The 20,374-nt window shown below is 42.5% G+C and overlaps 1 protein-coding gene across 2 annotated transcripts in view; it reads right to left on the reverse strand.

Annotated features, from left to right (window-relative positions):
• Positions 1 to 17,387, reverse strand: part of KIDINS220 (kinase D interacting substrate 220) — a 166,027-nt gene extending 148,640 nt beyond the window's left edge. The window contains exon 1 of one of the 2 annotated variants that reach the window (XM_039528935.1): positions 17,206 to 17,387. The gene's annotated coding sequence lies outside the window, so the exon portion shown is untranslated. Of the gene's footprint in view, positions 1 to 14,258; positions 14,276 to 17,205 lie in introns of those variants that run through there. The other variant, XM_039528936.1, reaches the window with a different exon arrangement.
• Positions 17,388 to 20,374: the final 2,987 nt, after the last annotated feature.

A 20,374-nucleotide genomic window follows, 5' to 3' on the forward strand; every position in this document is an offset into this window, starting at 1 on the left:
GTTATGCACCCACCTTATAGTAGCTCCATAGGTTGTATTTCCCTAGTTTGTATATGAGAAGGTCATGCGAAACAGTATCAAAAGCCTTACTAAAGTCAAGATATACCATATCTACTGCTTCCCCCCTGTGGGCAAGGCTTGTTACCCTGTCAAAGAAAGCTATCAGGTTGGTTTGACACAATTTGTTCTTAATAAATCCATGCTGACTGTTACTTATCACCTTATTATCTTCTAGATGTTTGCAAATTGATTGTTTTATTATTTGCTCCATTATCTTTCCAGGTACAGAAGTTAAGATGACTGGTCTGTAATTCCCTGGGTTGTCTTTATTTCCCGTCTTATAGACTGGCACTATATTTGCCCTTTTCCAGTCTTCCAAATCTCTCCCATCTTCCACGACTTTTCAAAGATAATTGCTAATGGCTCAGATATCTCCTCAGTCAGCTTCTTGATTCTAGGTATTCTAGGATGCATTTCATCAGTCCGGGTGACTTGAAGACATCTAACTTGCTTAAGTAATTTTTAACTGTTCTTTCCCTATTTTTACCCTCTGATCCTACCTCATTTTCACTAGCTTTCACTATGTTAGACGTCCAATCATCACCAACCTTCTTGGTGAAAACTGAAACAAAGTCATTAAGCACCTCTGCCATTTCCACATTTTCTGTTATTGTTTTTCCCGCCTCATTGAGTAACAGGCCTACCCTGTCCTTGGTCTTCCTCTTGCTTCTAATGTATTTGTAGAATGTTAAGCTAAACAGATTGAGCTCTTTGAGTTTATTGCTGTAAGGACTGTTTTCTAATCCTTTAATGATCATTCTTGTCGCTCTTCTCTCAACCAACCTCTCCAATTTAGCTACATCTTTTTGAATTGTAGATCGCAGTGGCAGTTGCACCAATGCTAAATATTGAGATCAGCTAACCTCTCTATTCCTACTTTAGATTCTCCCATTTATGCATCCAAGGATCACATTAACTCTTTTAGCCATCATGTCACACTAGAAGTTCATGTTCAGCTTATTATCCACCACAACCCCCAAATCTTTTTCAGTGTCACTGCTTCCCAGGGTAGTCCCCCATCCTGGAAGTATGACCTACATTCTTTATTCCTAGATGTACACATTTACATTTGTAAAAGCAGCAAAGAGTCCTGTGGCACCTTATAGACTAACAGATGCTTTGGAGCATGAGCTTTCGTGGGTGAATACCCACTTCGTCGGATGCATGTACATGCCAATATGAAAATGTCTAATTTTAGTAGCTTCTGTTTAACATTCTCCAGAGATACTAGTGGAATGGAAAGTCTCATTATATGGGGAAGATAATAATCTCATCTGTTTGTCCCCAAAAATAGAACAGAAATATTAAAATGCTTCTGCCTTACTGTTTATAACTATACCATTTCCATCTACTAATGGACCAATACCATACATCTCCTCACAGCTAAAATGTAACCCTTCATGTCCTTAATGAGGACAGGTAGACTTATCATCCCAATCCTGCTTGGCTGCTGTGCTGATAACATACAGTAATTATGGCAACGCAAATCAATGCTACCTGCCCTACACTGATTCTGTCTTACCTCATTAATTAGGTTAGTGCCAACTCTTTTGGCATAGTCACCCATACATGCTGCACATGCAATGTACATAACAGATAAACAGCAATTCCTCAGTGACAGAAAGTCATGCGATATCCAGAAGGGTATAATTTCCTGTAGTCAGCACGGACACCAAAAACTTTACCCAGGCAGCCCTGCATCTAATGAAGCACGGCAAATTTTCTACTCAAACATCTCTACACAATCACAGAAAAGGCAGAATGATCTCAAAACTTGATGGATTCATTTTATACTGCTGTCCTCATCCACAAGAATGAGGATGATCTTGTGATTCGGGCAGTGGACTAGGAAAAGATCTGGGTTCAATTTACAGCTCCTCCACAGGCTGCATGACTTTAGGCTAGTCACTTAATCTCTCTATACTTCAATTCTCCATCTGAAAGTCGTGATTTAATGACATTATGAAAGGTCATTTAGGATAAATACAAAATTAAAGAATTAGAATTAGCTTGAGTTTGGTTAAGGAAACATGTGTGCTGTAAAGAAAGACCTTGACTAGCAAGTACAAGGAAAGTCTTGAAAATAATGAGTTATAAAGGCAGAAGGAATGAAGTAGGGAAGATGTCTGGTTAAAAGAATAACTAATGAGATATGGGGAATTTCTTTAAAAAAAAAAGCCTCATTTTGACCAATAGGCCAAACAGATCGTTTTAAATAAGAAAACAAGAATGTCTTAAAAGGAGCCAACATGGACCTTCCTACATCACATACCAGTGTTATCCTAAAAGTAAATCCTATCTGAAACCAGGTCTGAAAAAATATATAAATAAATAAATAAAAAGGTGTTGGTCAGCAGAAGAGACGAGAAAAGACCTTAGGGCGAAAGGAGGTTGTAAATGTTATCTAAAATAAAACTGGAAATAAAGATGGGGGAACTGTCTCAAATTGGTTTGTTAGCTAAAGTGGTAATTGGCTATGCCAATTGTTTGTTAAAAGGTATAACTCTTGTTATGAATGTTTGGGTTCTTTGTCAGACCCTACCTCACCATGCTGGAGCACACCAGGATGAGACAGTTTTCCTAGGTCTGGCTAATTTATGAGTATACTGATCACATGCTTATGAATACTTTGAGAGTGGATGTAGTGACTGCTTATTTTTAGGCTGTTTGGCATGTCTGGAGCAATTACATAAAGCACTATTTTGTCTTTAAGCATAAATTCCTTTATTAAGTCTAAACTGGTGTCTGGTGGTCTCCCATATTAATATTAAAAATTTATAAATTCCAACAGAAATTTTAAAATTACAATCAGTTCCAGAGAAACAGGGCAATTCGTATATAAGCATCCATTATTATAATAATGGGCTAGGCTCTGTATAAGCATGAAAGTAGATTGTACATACACCTCTACCTCAATACAACGCTGTCCTCGGGAGCCAAAAAATCTTACCGCATTATAGGTGAAACGGCGTTATATCAAACTTGTTTTGATCCACCGGAGCGCGCAGCCCTGCCCCCCTGGAGTGCTGCTTTACCGCGTTATATCCGAATTTGTGTTATATCGGGTCGCGTTATATCTGGGTAGAGGTGTACTTTGGGGCAGGGACTATCTAAATAGACATATCAGACACAGAATATGTGAAAGGAGTATAATATACAAGCACAGTGAACAATGTGATGATGGCAACTATCCTGTTAGTTTCACTTGTGGAGGCAGTGCACTGGGGCAGTGGTTCTCAACCAGGTGTCTGGGGCCCCCTGTGGGGCCGCCAAGCAGGGCGAGCATTAGACTAGGGTAGAAAGCGAAAGCCCCACTGCATGGAACTGAAGCCCAGAGACCTGAGACCTGCCACCCTGGGCTGAAGCCAAAGCTTGAGCAATGTAGCTTCACAGGGACCCATGTGGCATGGAGCCCCAGGCAACTGCCCTGCTTGCTACCCCCAATGCCTGCCTTGGTATTTATATGCAGAAAACCAGTTACTGTGGTACAGGTAGGCTGTGGAGTTGTTATAGCATGTTGCGGGGAGAGCGGGGGGGGCAGAAAGAAAAAGGTTGAGAACCTCTGTGTTGGGGATAATTAGGAAAGCATAAGCTAAAATGAAAGTGAAGGTGATGAGCAGGTCAAGGCAGGGGAGAAGAGAAGGGCAAGGGGGTAGGTGTGGAGTGAGGCTGAAATTAAGAAACTGTTAGAAGGGGCAGGTGGGAGTTGGTGCAAACAGTTAATCAGCACAGAGCAGAGTAAGTCTGGTCAAAACTTCAGAAATTTCTCTTGAGATCAGTTTATGGGAGTCCCCGCTTTAGCTGCTCCTATCAACTAGTTTTTGGCTGGCTTGGGCCTGCAGTTTCTTTCCTCAAGGCCAGATAGCAGGTTGGTTCCTAGTGCCTGGGAAAGGACTGTCTCCTCTGCACAGTTCTGGGTATGAATTGTGTTGGGGTAGCCCTGGTTGGGGCCCATTTCCCCCCCTCCCTTTTCCCAGTGCAACAGTCCCTGCTTCAGCCATTTCTGCAGTGATTTCTACCAGCTTTTGTCACTTTTTTGCCATGAGGGCCTGACAGTCACAGGAGAAAAGCAGAAATATGAATTTTTTCCATCCCATAAGAGACTATGGATGAGTAGTCATCTGCCACAATGCATCACAAAGAGGAACAATACAGACATTCTAAGTTCACATCCTGAGCATGCTATTATGTGGCCAAGATATAAAGGGGTTTGATACCCCCTCCAAACAAAAACAAACAAAAGGCATGAACAGAATTAGGGCTTGTCTATACTGGCACTTTACAGCGCTGCAACTTTCTCACTCAGGAGTGTGAAAAAAAACAAAAAAAACCACCCAAGCCATAGGCGTCAACTCTGAGCACCCACGGGGAAAAACTAGCAGGTGCTCCGCACCCACCGGCAGCCAAGATATCCCCACCCCCTCCTCACATCCTCCTCCTCCGTGAGCACCACATTCCTGCTCTTCCCCCTCCCTCCCAATGCTTCCCGCCCGCCATCGAGGACTCTCTCCCAGCGCTCTGCCATGACTACACAAGCCACGTTAAAGCACTGCCACAGTGTAGACTAGCCCTAAATAAAACATTACTTCCATCCACTGGTTTTAGCACTAGAGCGCCAATTCACAAGGTACTTAATTCCATGCCAAATGGAATATTCACATGCTTAAAGTTAAACAAGGGTTAAGAATCTTGCTATATCAGGGCTTAATAGCCCAATAAGGAAAAGACTTTGCCACATTAACATTTATTCAACCATTGCAACAATAGGCACTGCAAACACAAAACTTCTCAGTTTCAGTTAATATTAAAAACTTAAAATTATATTTTGTAATTCCAACAAAACTACTATTTTTTTTTTTAAAGTCTGCAGATTAGTCTTCTACTCCGTCATTTTCTACATATTTTTATTCTGGCATTTTCTTGAAAAACATTCCACAAGAGGAACAAATATTTCTATACCAAAAAAAGTGCAATAAATAAAATTTATTAGCAGAAAATGATGAATGTTTCCAGAATAAATTACACTACGTATTTGTGGTCAATATTTTATCAGCAAATTCTCAGTTAGCAATTCTACAGGGAGTCTGAGAGAAAACAGTATTCAGCATGCCTCCCTACTGAAAGAAAGATTCTTCCCTTAATATCACTAACTTCCACATTTCAAAAGTGCAAAGACAGACCTGTTGCACTGTAGATAAGTGCACAGCCTTGTAAATTATTCAACTGGCTGACATTCTGATTTAATGTAGATTTTTATCCCTCAGATATCAATTAATCCAAGAAATAGCAAAATAACTGACTGTGCACTCCTCAGGGGAAAAAATATCAACAGTGGCTTAACAAATCTGTTATGTTAGATGCACTTTGAAGTTTCACTTTTTGAAATGCTAAGCACCATGAAATAAACCATTTCTTAACAGCACAGTAAAACTGTTTAGGGCTCCCACATGTCACTGACATAAAATAATTACCTCCCTAAAATTAAGACTCTCTCCTTTTAGGAATAAAACCCTGAAAGTATAATAAAGCCTAATTTCTAAATTGTTCTTCCTCCTTGTTTAGCCATTTTTTCTTGCAAGTTCTTTGAGACAGGCGATCCATCAACATCTGTACAGTAAACTACTGAAATGGAGCAGTGATCCTCCTGATTGGGGACTCTATGAAGAAAATATGGAGGCACCCGGTTGCAACTCCATAAATTAGGATTGCGTTCTAAATTGGGCTCAAAATGCAACAAATTCCTGTTAGCACTAAAAGTAGGAGATCAAGTTTTGTTAATACAAAAATTTATGTATATCAAAAATGTTTATTTTTCTTTTTTAAAATAAACCTACTTAATGTTAAATTTGAAATTATGACAACCCTATGTTAAGGCCTAATCTTACTATTCAAGCAGTTAATCTGTGATGTCAAAGTTTTATAGAAAGTCCAACCACTGAACCTGTGGAGAGTTTGTTGAAGTAACAAATTAATTTTGACTTCAGTAGCTTCTTCAACAGGTACAGAGAAAATATTTTGAAATGATTTCAGTTTATTCAACTAGTTCATTCAAAGTTGAGAAACCAAATGTCAGCTGAAAAAGCAGGAAAGCTTGTTTTCCTCTTCCAGTCTATGAACAATAATTAGGTGAGCGGATGAGCTTGACTAGTTCTAAAATCTTGAAGAACATGATGATCAGAAACAGTTAATCCATTCAATTAGACACAATAAGTACAGATAATATTTCCTTTGTGTAATAAAACTTTTAAATGTAAAACAGGTTTTGATAAACTTTCTCTTATGCATCCAGCATATTTAATGTAGTTTTATTTAATACAAAAATTAAAATGCTCTTTGTGCATTTATTTAAATTTCAATATCCATTCAAATGCGGCTTGACACAAACCACAAGTAAAAAACAGATCATTTTCTAAGTAAACAAGATGTGTTGTCCATCATTTTCTAACATAATAAAAATTGTGAAAATTGAATTAAGAGTCTAAAAAAAGTATGTTAAGCTGTATAACTGCTTATATAAATGTATATAGATATAGTACATCCTCCTGATTAGCAAAACATACCACCAACTTTTACCAATGAGAACGATCCTTTCTTAAGGAAATAATTTAAAAGTACAAATGCAAAACAAGATTAAAATCAATTATTTAAATGAAGGCTTCCTGCTTGCTGATTCAAATCAATCCACTGGTATTTGAAACCGGGCTCTGGCAGAAATTTGTCCATAGCAGTACTACTTTTCATTGTTGAGTGACATTTTCAAGAAACATATAGTCTGTCTATACAAAAATTGTTAGAAAGGTGGATCCTGATAAAGAGTAATTTGTTTTTAATTTAGATTTAGGGTAATTTTTAGCAATTATACATCGTAACGGAAAATTTATGCGCTATGAACACAAACCTGACTGATTGAGCCAGGATGCATACAAAGTTTCCATCACAAGCTATACTTCTTTGTCAGAATGTACCCTACAACACAGAAAGCATAGTCCAGCTGCCTGTCAGTAAAATCTGTTATATTAGCAGTTGTACTTGTACCCTTATACAGGTTCATCCTCATTCGCCCAGTCCCCAATCCCTCACTTATACATTGAAAACCTAGAAAAATAATACATACATAAAACGTCCTTGTCTACACTGCCAGTTATAGCACTGAAACTTTCTTCGCTTAGGGGTATGAAAAAAACATACTCCTAAGCGAAGAAAGTTTCAGCGCTGTAAAGTGGCAGTGTAGATAGCACTATAGCACTGGGAACTATTCCCATCACAGAGGTGGTTTTATAAAGCAGCACGCTTTAATGTCCGCTGTGTAGACATACTCTTAGCTGTGAAACAGTAAGGGTTGCTACATACATAACATACCTGACACAAACCCACAAAAGCAGGTTCACTGTCAAGCAAATATTTGACCCAGATGTTGTATTTAGCTACATATTTAACAAAGAAAAAATAGAAATTGGTCATCAATTCAACATGACCAAGACAATTGCAAAAGAAACAGAAACCTTAACTTTTACTTTTTACTATTTATCTAGGACATCTCAATATTTCATTAACTTTTTTTGCATTTAATTTCCTACAGTTTTTAAAGGGGAAAAACACACACTTGAATTAATCACTCCAACAGTCACTTCAGGGAGGAACATGCCCACTTATTTTTAAGTCCCTCTCGGGTGCCTCTATTATGTACACACTCCTTTAACTGCACAATTAATTACAATATATGCATTATTTCTTGAGGCGCACATGAAAACCCTACACCAGTGCCTCTTTAAAGGTCCATACAAGTGCCTCTATGAAGTAAACCAGGAACATATTGGGAAGGCAATCCCCACTTGGACAAGTGAACCAGGAATTAGCCCTAGGACCTCCTCCCTAACCAGAAGAGCAAAGGGACCTAAGTAGCTGAGGAGTCAATTCAAAATAATTTCAAACTTCTCCATTTATGGAAACCCCTAAACATCCTGGGACTATAAAGCCTGAGACATCAGATCACACCTTAAAACACCACAGTGAGGGTGAGGAGACTAAGAACACTGAGGGGTTAGATAAGGAGTGGAAAGGTCTTGATATATGGGCAAAGATTAACCTGTTTTTGTAAAGCTCACATTTCCTGAGCTTCGAAAGAGATTATCACTCTCAGTAAAAACTGCAATGATTTGCTGATTTACCAAAAATTTAGTCTATCTAAACTGCAAGAGCTCCTAAAGCTAGCTGACCAGGTCGTGACAAACAAAACCTGTAAGCTTCTATTTACTCTCACAATCCTACTTACACCAGTTTCAAATTCCATACAGGGAAAAAAATGCTATTTCATGTTAACCTTTGCAGTCACTCAATATACTGTCTCACAGATCTCTCATGTTTTTAAATCACAGATGAGTTTTGTCCATCTCAGTAGCTGAATGTTTAAAATTAGACTAGGCAGCTCGGACAGTAAACTGTAGCATTACTTGGTTAACTTTATGATCTATTCATTAAAAAAAAAAGTTAAACACCAATTTAACTTTGTTGACTGAATATGAGTCTACAGTGTGCCCTTGTTGACAAGAAGGCTAATGGCATTTTGGGTTGTATAAGTAGGGGCATTTCCAGCAGATCGAGGGATGTGATCATTCCCCTCTACTCAGCACTGGTGAGGCCTCATCTGGAGTACTGTGTCCAGTTTTGGGCCCCACACTACAAGAAGGATGTGGATAAATTGGAGAGAGTCCAGCGGAGGGCAACAAAAATGATTAGGGGGCTGGAACACATGACTTATGAGGAGAGGCTGAGGGAACTGGGATTGTTTAGCCTGCAGAAGAGAAGAATGAGGGGGGATTTGATAGCTGCTTTCAACTACCTGAAAGGGGGTTCCAAAGAGGATGGATCTAGACTGTTCTCAGTGGTAGAAGATGACAGAACAAGGAGTAATGGTCTCAAGTTGCAGAGGGGGAGGTTTAGGTTGGATATTAGGAAAAACTTTTTCACTAGTGGGGTGGTGAAGCACTGGAATGGGTTACCTAGGGAGGTGGTGGAATCTCCTTCCTTAGAGGTTTTTAAGGTCAGGCTTGACAAAGCCCTGGCTGGGATGATTTAGTTGGGTTTGGTCCTGCTTTGAGCAGGGGGTTGGGACTAGATGACCTCCTGAGGTCCCTTCCAACCCTGAGATTCTATGAATTTAGTTTCTTAAAAATTTAAATTTAAGAGAGATCACATACTGTGAAAAGTTTTCATTTTGTTCTCCCTAATATATTTTTTTCTTCTGTCTCTATTACAAAAACCACCTTCCCTCTCCTTCATTGCTGACAGAGGCAGATGCCTTTTTCAGTTACCTGCAAAAAGATCTGAAATGGCAACACAGAGGAAGACAGTGCTTGCTGCAGAATAAAGAAAATCTGCTACAAAATAGGCGTACATAAATATCTAAATGCAGTATCTGAATGAATGTTGAAAAAACAAAAGTTGTATTCTCACAAATCTGAATTTAAAACTGAAAATTAGATATTGGGACACAATATAATCATATTTGTGTGTGATATTTTATTACAGGAGAATGTTAATAAGAAACAATAGTCAGTAAAACTTACATCCTAACAAACTTCAACCTACTAGATATTATTCTATTGTATTTTGTTAGTAAGTTGCTATCATCAATTATGAAAAATCTGCACTGAAGATTCTTTCAGTTCTAGTCTTAATTGTAAAAGTTAGATTGTGCCACCTTTACTTACACTGAGGAGTACTTCACTGTGCAAATACTTTCAGTTATTTCCATATAACTACCTACAAAGTAACATACTAGTGAACATAAATAAGGGTGGCAGAATTGAGCCAAAAGTGATTACAATTCCCTATCATTCCATATTTTACAATAATAGCATCAGAGAAAAATGTAGGGCTAGAAGGAACTTCAGAAGTGATCAAATCCTGCTGTCTGCACTGAGGCTATACCGAGTAAACCTAGACCATCCCTGACTGGGGTTTTTCCAACCTGTTCCTAAAAACCTACAACAATGGGAATTTCACAACCTCCTGTGTAAACCTATTTCAGAGCTCAACTACTCTTATATTAAGTAAATTTTTCCTTATATCTAATCGACATATCCGTGTTACGGGGTATATAAGCCCACATCGGGGAACCAAAGATTAAAGAGGAACTCTGGGCCCAGAAGGCCATACCCAGCTGCACCTGCTGGGCATGTTCACAACGGAAGCCACAAAGCCAGGCAGAGTAAGGGAGCAGTCCTAAACGGTTTGCTCCTGCAGAGAGGCGGGAGAAGCTCCACATCACCCAGACCCTGTTGCTGAGCCACTCCATGGAGACCGGGAACAGTGGGCCCCCAGATCACTGTAAGGGGAACCCCCCTGGCAACAGGTAGGAAGTGACTCAGGGAGCAGGCTTGTGGCATCTGCCCCCAGGTAACATATCCAATGTGCCAATCACAGGGCCCTGGGGTGGAACCTGATGAGGCAGGACAGGCCTGGGTTTCCCTACCCACAGACTCTCACTGCAGGCCAATACCACTGGACTCTGACGCAAATCCCTTGCTCTCCCCACCCCACCCCTGGTGACAACTGGTGGAGAATGCAGGCACCAGCCCAGTCCCGTTAGACGGGCAGCAGACGTACCAGCATATCGGTCCAAGGAGAGAGCCAACAACAGAAGGCAGTCCAGCAACAGCAGGGTCAGCCACTGCCCAGCAGCAACAGCAAGCGACCCAACAGCAGCAGCAGCTACTCCAAGAGCTGGTGGCAAAGCAGCAGGAACTACAGCCATACCTAATTCAGCAGGCAGCAATGCTCTGCAGCCCCAGGGTGCATCTAATGCCAGGACGTCAGAACCCTCAGGTAATGTCCTTCACCCACTAGGCAGCCCAACAGGCTCTCAAAAATGGGCCCCGGGGACAACCAAGAAGTGTTCTTGGTCATCTTTGAGCAGATAGTCATAGTGGCATGCTAGCTGCAAGAACACTGGTCCACCCTCATAACCCCATCCATCCAAGCTGCCTACAGGGGCCTAGATTGCATAAAGGCACTGGATTACATTACAGTAAATGCAGCCATTTTAGTTTACATGGATATCAACCCCAAGACATTCTGCCAACAAATCAGTGACTGAAGGAGAAGAGTCTCTGGATCACCATCAGGGAGAAACCCCTCAGAAACAGGTAGGAAGCGACCCAGGAGTAGGCTTGTAGCATCCACCCCAAGGCCACATATGTGACCTGTCGGCCACAGGGCCCTGGGTTGGAACCTGGTGGAGCAGGCGGGGCCCGGGTTCCCCTACCGCCAGTCCCATACTCTCACTGCTGGGCAACACCATCTGACTTGGATGTAAATCTTCTCCCTCAACCCCCCACTCAACACTCTCTTGCTGCAGATTAAGCCCAGTACTTCTTGTCTAAACTTCAGTGGACAAAGAGAACAATTAATCACTCTTCTCTTTATAACAGACCTTAGTACATCTGAAAATTTTTACTAGGTCCCCCTTCAGTTTTTGCTTCTCAAGACTGAACATGCCCGGTGTTTGCGTGTCTGTTTTAAGATTTAGACAACTTTACCTATGAGAAAAGGTTATCATTTTTGTCACTCTCCTCTGGACTCTCGATTTTGTCCACAGCTTTCCTAAAGTGTGATGCCCATAACTGGACACAGTACTCCAGCTGAGGCCACACCAAGGACAAGGATCATGGAACAATTGCCTCTCATGTCTTACGTACAACAGTCCTGTTAATACACCCCAGAATCATATTAGCTTTTTTTTTTTACAACTGCATCACATTGATGCATTCAAGTTGTGATCCATTATAACCCCCAGGTCCTTTTCAGCAGCACTGCCACCTCGTCAGTTCTTCCCCACTTTGTAGCTGTGCATTTGATTTTTTTTTTCTTCTTCCTGAAGTGTGGTAATTTGTACTTGCCCTTATTGAATTTCATCTTGTTGATTTCAAATCAATTCTCCAATTTGTCAAGATCATTTTGAATTCTAATCCTGTCCTCCATAGTGCTTGCAACCCCTCTCAGATTGGTGTCATCCACAAATACTCTCCATTATCCAAGTCATTAATGAAAATATTGACTAGTACTGGACCAAAGACTGCCCCCTGTGTTACTCCACCAGACATGCCCTTCCAGTTTGACAGCAAACCGTTGATAACTACTCTTTGGGTACAGTCTTTCCTCCACCTTAACAGTAATTTCATCTAGACCACATTTTCCTAGTTTCTTAGTTATGGGAATGTCATATGTGACTGTGTGAAAAGCCTTAAAAAAATTAAGATGCAACATGTTTACTGCTTCCCCTCTACCCATTAGGCCAGGAACCCTGTCAAAGAAGGATGTTAGGTTGGTTTGGCATAATTTGTTCTTGACAAATCCTTGCTGACTATTCCTTATAAACCCATTATCCTCTAGGTGCTTACACATTGATTAATACTTTGTTCCAGTAACTTTCCAGGCATTGAAGTTAGGCTGACAAGTCTATAATTCCCCAGATCCTCTTTCTTCTTTTTAAATATAGGTACTATATTTGCCCTCACCCATCCTCCTCCAGGAGTTTTCAAAGATAATTCAAAGATAATTGCTTATAGTTCCAAGATTGCTTCAGTACCTTAAGTACTCAGAACGAATTTTATAAGGACCTTCCAATTTGAACACATCCAACTCATCTAAATAGTCTTAAACCTGTTCTTTCACTATTCTGGCTTGTGTTCTTTCCTCCTGGCTGTTAATGGTAATTGTGTTACATATCTGGTCATCATTAAACTTTTTGGTGAAAACTGAAGCAAAACAGGCATCAAACACCTCAGCCATCTTGATGTCATCAGTTATTAGCTTTCCTTCCATGCTAATAGTGGATTTACACTTTACTTCATGTTTCTCTTGCTCCTAATGTATTTAATGGTAATTCAATTGATGATAAATATGATTTATTGACATAGACCCTCAGATGGGTTGGATACTAATAGATGAAGAGGAATAGCTAATGTTGGAGCAGGGACTGCCTGACACAGTGAGAGGTCATATGGAATAGAAAAGCAGCAACCATTTTCACCAGGAAGTACCGGAATATTATAATAACCAGTACTGTAGCACAGTAAGAATGATCTAACTAGGTAATGTTGCAGGTACCATGTGGAAGAAGTAGTGCCTCCTTTTAAATACACTTCAGTAGGTCCTGAAGACAAATTTAAGATTTGGGGCCAGAATTCTAATTAACATCTAATTACAGTCATATTTTCATACAGCTCTCCTGCCAAACGATGGACAAGAGGTTAGAGACAAGGGCTTGGGGAGATCCAGTTCTGGCCCTCAGGAAAAGGGAGGATGAATGTTTGTGAGAACACCACAATAATCCTCTCCTGAATCATCTCTCCCTTGTCTCAATTCCCCTCCTGACTAATACCCTATGTTGATTGTCATCTTTTCTCAGCATTTGAAAGCACTTTTTCCTCTCCATATCTGAATGAGTTGGTTAAGGAATAAGGAGAAATAAGACAGTCTTTATAAAAACTATATATCAGAGCCAAAAAATTTCTGAAGAGTCACTGAGAATTGGGAAGATACCAAAAGACTGGAACAAAGCAAATGCAGTACATATTTTAAGCAAAGGCTAAAAAGTGTAATTACTATCTTATAAGTCTAACTTCCCTGCTTAATAAAAAGAGCAAACATTAAAAGAAAATAAACATCTAACAGATAATAGACCCGTGAATAGTATGTGCCAAGAGTTTATAAAGCATAAACCTTCCCAGAAAAATCTTGCACTCTTAAGATAGAATTTAAATATTGGTGGATGAACAACAAGTGATTGATCCAATACATTTGTATTTTAGTAAAATATTGCACTACCTATTTCCTATAATACACTGAAAACTTCTACATAATAAAAGCATGGTAATTACTACTATAATATGTCATTTTCTGTTTCAAACAATTCTTTTAAAGAAAAATAAAAAGTTTCAAAGCAAACAAAAGTACCAATGTGAACTCTCTCAAATAACTGTAGTAAGAAAGAATAATCCGTTCTGTGTGATCTTTGGACCAAGTGGAACCAAACTGTGGGCCAGAAAATAAGTCTGCTTAATAATGTTCTTATCACATTATTTCTTGCTGACAACATGCTTTTCTAGATCACATTCAGGATATAGCGTACTTAGATTTTCAGAAAGCCTTTGACAACGTCCCTCACCAAAGGCTCTTATCCCATGACAGCTTACTTTGCTTAAGAGGGAAGGTCCTCCCATGGATTGGTAACTGGTTAGATAGGAAACAAAGGGTAGGAGTAAATGGTCTGTTTTCAGAATGGAGAGAGATAAGTAGTAGTGTCCCCCAGAGGGCTGTACTTGAACCAGTCCTATTCAACATAGTCATAAATGATCTGGAAAAAGGGGTAAACAGTGAGGTGGCAAAATTTGCAATGATACAAAACTACTCAAGATCGTTAAGCCCCAAGCAGATTCCAAAGAGCTACAAAAGGATCTCACAAAACTCGATGACTGTGCAACAAAATGGCAGATGAAATTCAGTGTTGATAAATGCACGTAGGAAAACAATCCCAACTCTACATATAAAATGACGGGGTCTAAATTAGCTGTTACCATTCAAGATAGAGATCTTGGAGTCATTGTGGATAGTTCACTGAAAACATCCACTCAATGTGCAGCGGCAGTCAAAAAAGCTAACAGAATGTTGGGAATCATTAAGAAAGGCATAGATAATAAGACAGAAAATATTGTATTATCTCTATATAAATCCATAGTATGCCCACATCTTGAATACTCGTGCAGATATGGTCACCCCATCTCAAAAAAGATATGTTGGGCTTGGAAAAGGTTCAGAAAAGGGCAACAAAAATGATGAGGGGTATGGAATGGCTGCCGTATGAGGAGAGATTTATAAGACTGGGACTTTTCAGCTTCGGAAAGAGACGACGTAGAGGGGATATGATAGAGGTCTATAAAATCATGATTGGTGTGGAAAAAGTAAATAAGGAAGTGTTATTTACTCCTTCTCATAACACAAGAACTAGGGGTCACCAAATGAAACGAATAGGCAGCAAGTATAAAACAAACAAAAGGAAGTATTTTTTCACACAATGCACAGTCAACATGTGGAACTCCTTGCCAGAGGATGTTGTGAAGGCCAAGACTACAGCAGGGTTCAAAAAATAACTAGATAAATTCATGGAGTATAAGTCCATCAATGGCTATTAGCCAAGATGGGAAGGGATGGTGTCCTTAGCCTCTATTTGCCAGAAGCTGAGAATGGGCGACAGACGATGGATAACTTGATGATTACCTCTTCTGTTAATTCCCTCTGGGGCACCTGGCATTGGCCACTGTCAGAAGACAGGATACTGGGCTAGACTGACCTTTGGTCTGACCCAATATGGCCGTTCTTATGTAAAAATCATGACTTTCCTATTTAGCTGTTTTGTTTTGGATCTTGTGCTATCTATGATTTAGACTAACTCCTTGCAGCAGAGACTGTCAGTTTCCCATCTTTACATGTTTACTCTTAGCTCATCTCCTTTTATCATTTAATGAGATTTCAAATCCACAGAGACTTCTTAATTTCTCATATTTATATTACTAACAAGCTGAAAAACAGAAAATGTGTTAGATTATAGCATTTCATATATGTTATAACAGGGGTGGGCAAACTTTTTGGCCTGAGGGCCACATCTGGTTGGCTCAGGGCAAGGGGTTGGGGCGGAGGAGAGGTACGGGTGTATGAAGAGGCTCCGGGCACAGGGTTGAGGTGCAGGAGTGGTGCGGGGTGCTGAAGGGGACTCAGGGCAGGGGGCTGGGATGCAGGGGGGGTTCAGGGTGTGGGATCCAGCCCGGCGTCACTTACCTGGAGCAGCTCCAGGGTGGCAGCGGCTCCCTGCCTGCCCTGGCCCTGTGCTGCTCCGGCACCGCATCCCTACAGCCCTTGGGGGAGGCGGGGCAGAGGGCTTCACAGGCTGCCCTTGCCTGCAGGTACCTCCCCCGAAGCTCCCATTGGCCAAGGCTCCCCGTTCCCATGGGGTGGTGCCTGCAGGCGAGGGCAACACACGGAGCCCTTGGCCCCCCCATCGGACATGGTGCCAGCCGCTTCTGGGAGTGGCATGGGGCCCGCGGCCCCACAGGGGTGGCAATCCCATGGGCCAGATCCAAAGTCCTGAGGGGCCGTAGTTTGCTCACCCCTGTGCTATAATCTATGAATTCACTTCAATGGGTCCTTCAAATGACATAGTCTCTATAATGTAAACACGTTATTAACCTAATAGATGTTAATGGTCTTGAAGTTGGTCCAATAAAAGATATTACCTCACCCACCTTGACTCTCAAATATACCTAGTAAATCAATAATTACTTTTACTTTTTTATATATGCCTTTTGGATTTGAAGAGCAATTCCCTTTCCCCTTGCTATATTGTCTTTCCACCTGCTCTGTTTATTTTATTGTTTTAATTTCTGCAACATGGCATGTGGGAGGTTTATTTGGGGGGTGGTTACTAGCATGGGTAAGCAGGTTTGACAAGAGAGTTATAATCTGCATCAAGACCATGTTTGTCTTTCCACATTATCAATAATAAAGGAAAAAAAACACATTAGAAGACAGATGCTCTAGTGTGGCTGACAGCCGAGCTTGTTCATGTTTGTAGTATCCCATGGGCTGTTCATTAAATTTGTGCTTGTGCATGGGTGAGTGGGTGTGGTGGAGGGGTGTAAATGAAAATGCCAAGCGGGGGGAGAGAGGGGAGGGAAAGGTCTATATGACAATTCTCTGCATGGGGGGGGAGAATGGAGGGGTGTAAATGACCACTCACCGCACAGGGGGAGGGGTGTAAACGGCCCACGGCCAAGCCCTTTCATGGGCTCGGGAAGCGCCCTGCTCTGCCCTACACACACGACCCCCCCAGCGCCGAGCGCGGCTGCAGGAGCTGGAGAGACAGAGCAGGCGGGCGGCGCCGCTCCCTGCCCTGCCCTGCCCAGCCCAGGCAGCGAAGAGCTGCGCGCCCCCGGGCAGAGGACGGCGCACGGGCCCGGACGTTACCCCCGCCCGCAGTCTCGGCAGTGCCCAGCCCCAGCCAGGGCAGAGCGGGCAGCCGCCGCCGAGGGGTCAAGGCGGCTCCGTCGCGCCCTTTGTATGACAGCTCCGCGCTCCCCCGCTACTTACCCCTGAGCCGGCTGGACCGACCCCCGCGAGCGGCCTCTCCGGTCCCGGGAGATTCTGCCGAGGCGGCGGCGGTTGGCTCCGGTCCGCGGGCGGTGGCAGCTCCCAGGGCTCTTCACCTGCACCCAGAGGCGGCGGCCATCTTGCCTCCTCCTTGTCCCCCTCCTCGGAGCCGGTCACGTGCGCCCGCCCGTCGCCTTAGCCCCGGGCACAGGAGGGGCGGGGACTACCCCGCACTCGGAGCCGGAGGGGCGGGGTTCGAAGCCCCGCGGGGGCAGCGGGATCCCAGCGGCCTCCCCTTCTCCCCCGCGTAATTCCCCCTTCCACTGACTCCGCCTCAGCATCCCTCGGCGGAGAAACCTGCCCGGCGGAGCCCGACTCGGGCTCTGCTCCAGCGCCAGTGCTGGCCTCAGGCTGCACCCTCCGGGCTCCGGCCGCTGGTCCCTGAGCAGAGCGGCGGGGCTGGCCCGGCTGCGAAATATTCCCGGCCTAAGCGGTCCCGACACCAGGAACCGCCTCGTTTGGCTGCTGAGAGGCTAGTAAGATACGCGAGTTGTGTGTGTGCTGGCAGCAGGCGGGCTGAGACCGAGCCCTCGCCACTCTGCTGGTGGGTGAACGGTTCGTCCACCCTACGCCTCTCACCGTGGTGTCTGGGGCTAGAGGAGTCCTTGCAGCAGAGACTGCAACTGCAATCTTGTCTCAAGCCCCGCTGATGCTACAGGACTGAATACAGCCAGTCAGCTTGTGCAACCCCCAGCATCTGAGCATGTACAACTGCAGACCTGATTACTTTTTGTTTTTTATAACTAGAGAAGAAAGCTGCAGTCGTCGTGCTCAGCTCAGCAATCTAAGTTCACAAGGGAGATGCTCCTCATTCTGAATACATTTAAATGAGCTCGAACTCAGTTTAAGAGCAAAAGCAATTGTTATTTCTGAGCTTTCAGCTAGCAGTGGCCATCTGAGAAGTGAGGTGCACCTAAGGGTTCACAAACAAAGGCAAGATAACCAGCTCCTAAGTGCTGAAGAGCGTCAGTGCCAGGTCATGATTCTTGAAACACAAGATTTTATCCACATAAGTAGTTCCATTAGTGTACCCTCTCTCTTGTGTAACATTTCCCAGTCATACTTAGCTCTTTTCACAATTCAAAGTGTTCCATTGTTTGTCTGCATATAAGTAGCTGGAGGACTTTGTGATGCTATGCAGAAAGTTACCGATTTTTGCCTTCTGTATGTTTTACTTCTCCCTTCTGTAGTTTATCAAAAATGTTGCTTCTAAAATCATCTCCAATTTCACTACCCCCCCACTTTCAAGTCCCTTTACAAGGTTCCCATCTTTTTCCAATTTGTCCTCATCTTCTAGGTTCTCCACAACTTTGTCCTACCTATACATATTTTCTGATCTCTTTTGCGCTCAATACTCCTCCAGTCCTGTCTCACTTTTATGCTATCACCTACTCTTGGAACAGCCTTCTCTTGCCTCACACAGAGGCTCCATTGACGTCAATGCCAGACTTCCACTGAATTCCAGTGAGGCCAGGATTTCAACCCTAAGCGTCATCCTTCTCCTCATTCAAATCCAATTTTTTTGCAAACACTAATCTCAACTGATGTCCCAACATCATCTTAAATTTGTTATGTCATCCAGTGTACATTTGTCTGAACTAGACTGCTAGCTGCTCAGGCTAGGGATGTTTTCAGAGTTTGTAAAGTGCCATTTACCATACCCTTATGGTGTTTATAAATATAGTATGATAAATATTAATGCTTGTAAACTAGTGCAGTGGGGGATATGGTCCACAAAAACATAAAAAATTAATTCACTGAGTACATTTACCTCCTCTCCCCCTCTCCCCCCAAGGATTTATATTTGAAGTTTATGATGCATATGTTAAAAGTAAGTTTGGGGGCAGGGGTTGAACACAAACAGAAAAACTGGGAAAGGATCCAACTCAGTCTACAACCTGATTCAGGCAATCTGACATGGAACTCCACCTCTTCAGAGGTTCTTCTACCATCTGACTACAAGCTAGTTACTTTTATAGTTTGTGTGTGCACAAGTATGAATGTGTGGGAGAGGGGAAGGGAATGAAGGACTGAGTCATAGAATATCAGGGTTGGAAGGGACCTCAGGAGGTCATCTAGTCCAACCCCCTGCTCAAAGCAGAACCAATTCCCAACTAAATCATCCCAGCCAGGGCTTTGTCACGCCTGACCTTAAAAACCTCTAAGGAAGGAGATTCCACCACCTCCCTAGGTAACCCATTCCAGTGCTTCACCACTCTCTGAGTGAAAATGTTTTTCCTAATATCCAACCTAAACCTCCCCCACTGCAACTTGAGACCATTACTCCTTGTTCTGTCATCAGGTACCACTGAGAACAGTCTAGATCCATCCTCTTTGGAACCCCCTTTCAGGTAGTTGAAAGCGGCTATCAAATCCCCCCTCATTCTTCTCTTCTGCAGACTAAACAATCCCAGTTCCCTCAGCCTCTCCTCATAAGTTATGTGCTCCAGCCCCCTAATCATTTTTGTTGCCCTCCACTGGACTCTTTCCAATTTTTCCACATCCTTCTTGTAGTGTGGGGCCCAAAACTGGACACAGTACTCCAGATGAGGCCTCACCAATGTCAAATAGAGGGGAATGATCATATCCCTCGATCTGCTGGCAGTGCCCCTACTTATACAGCCTAAAATGCCATTAGCCTTCTTGGCAACAAGGGCACACTGTTGACTCATATCCAGCTTCTCGTCCACTGTAACCCCTAGGTCCTTTTCTGCAGAACTGCTGCTTAGCTATTCAGTCCCTAGTCTGTAACAGGATGGAAGAATCCCATTCACTAAGTGCAGGACTCTGCACTTGTCCTTGTTGAACCTCATCAGGTTTCTTTTGGCCCAGTCCTCTAATTTGTCTAGGTCCCTCTGTATCCTATCCCTATGCTCCAGCGTATCTACCACTCCTCCAAGTTTAGTGTCATCTGCAAACTTGCTGAGAGTGCAGTCCATGCCATCCTCCAGATCATAAATGCAAAAAGTCTCAAATCCAGGACCTTGTGAAAGATGTATAGCTCACTTGCAATAACACTATCTTAACCATCCTTTAAAAAACCAGCCTAGCACAAAAAAAAAACCTTTTCAGAGCTTGAAAATTAAACATTAGTTTAAATGTTTGGCAT

The sequence above is a fragment of the Mauremys reevesii genome, linkage group 3, assembly GCF_016161935.1.
Source record: "Mauremys reevesii isolate NIE-2019 linkage group 3, ASM1616193v1, whole genome shotgun sequence".
Classification (NCBI taxonomy): Eukaryota; Metazoa; Chordata; order Testudines; family Geoemydidae; genus Mauremys; species Mauremys reevesii.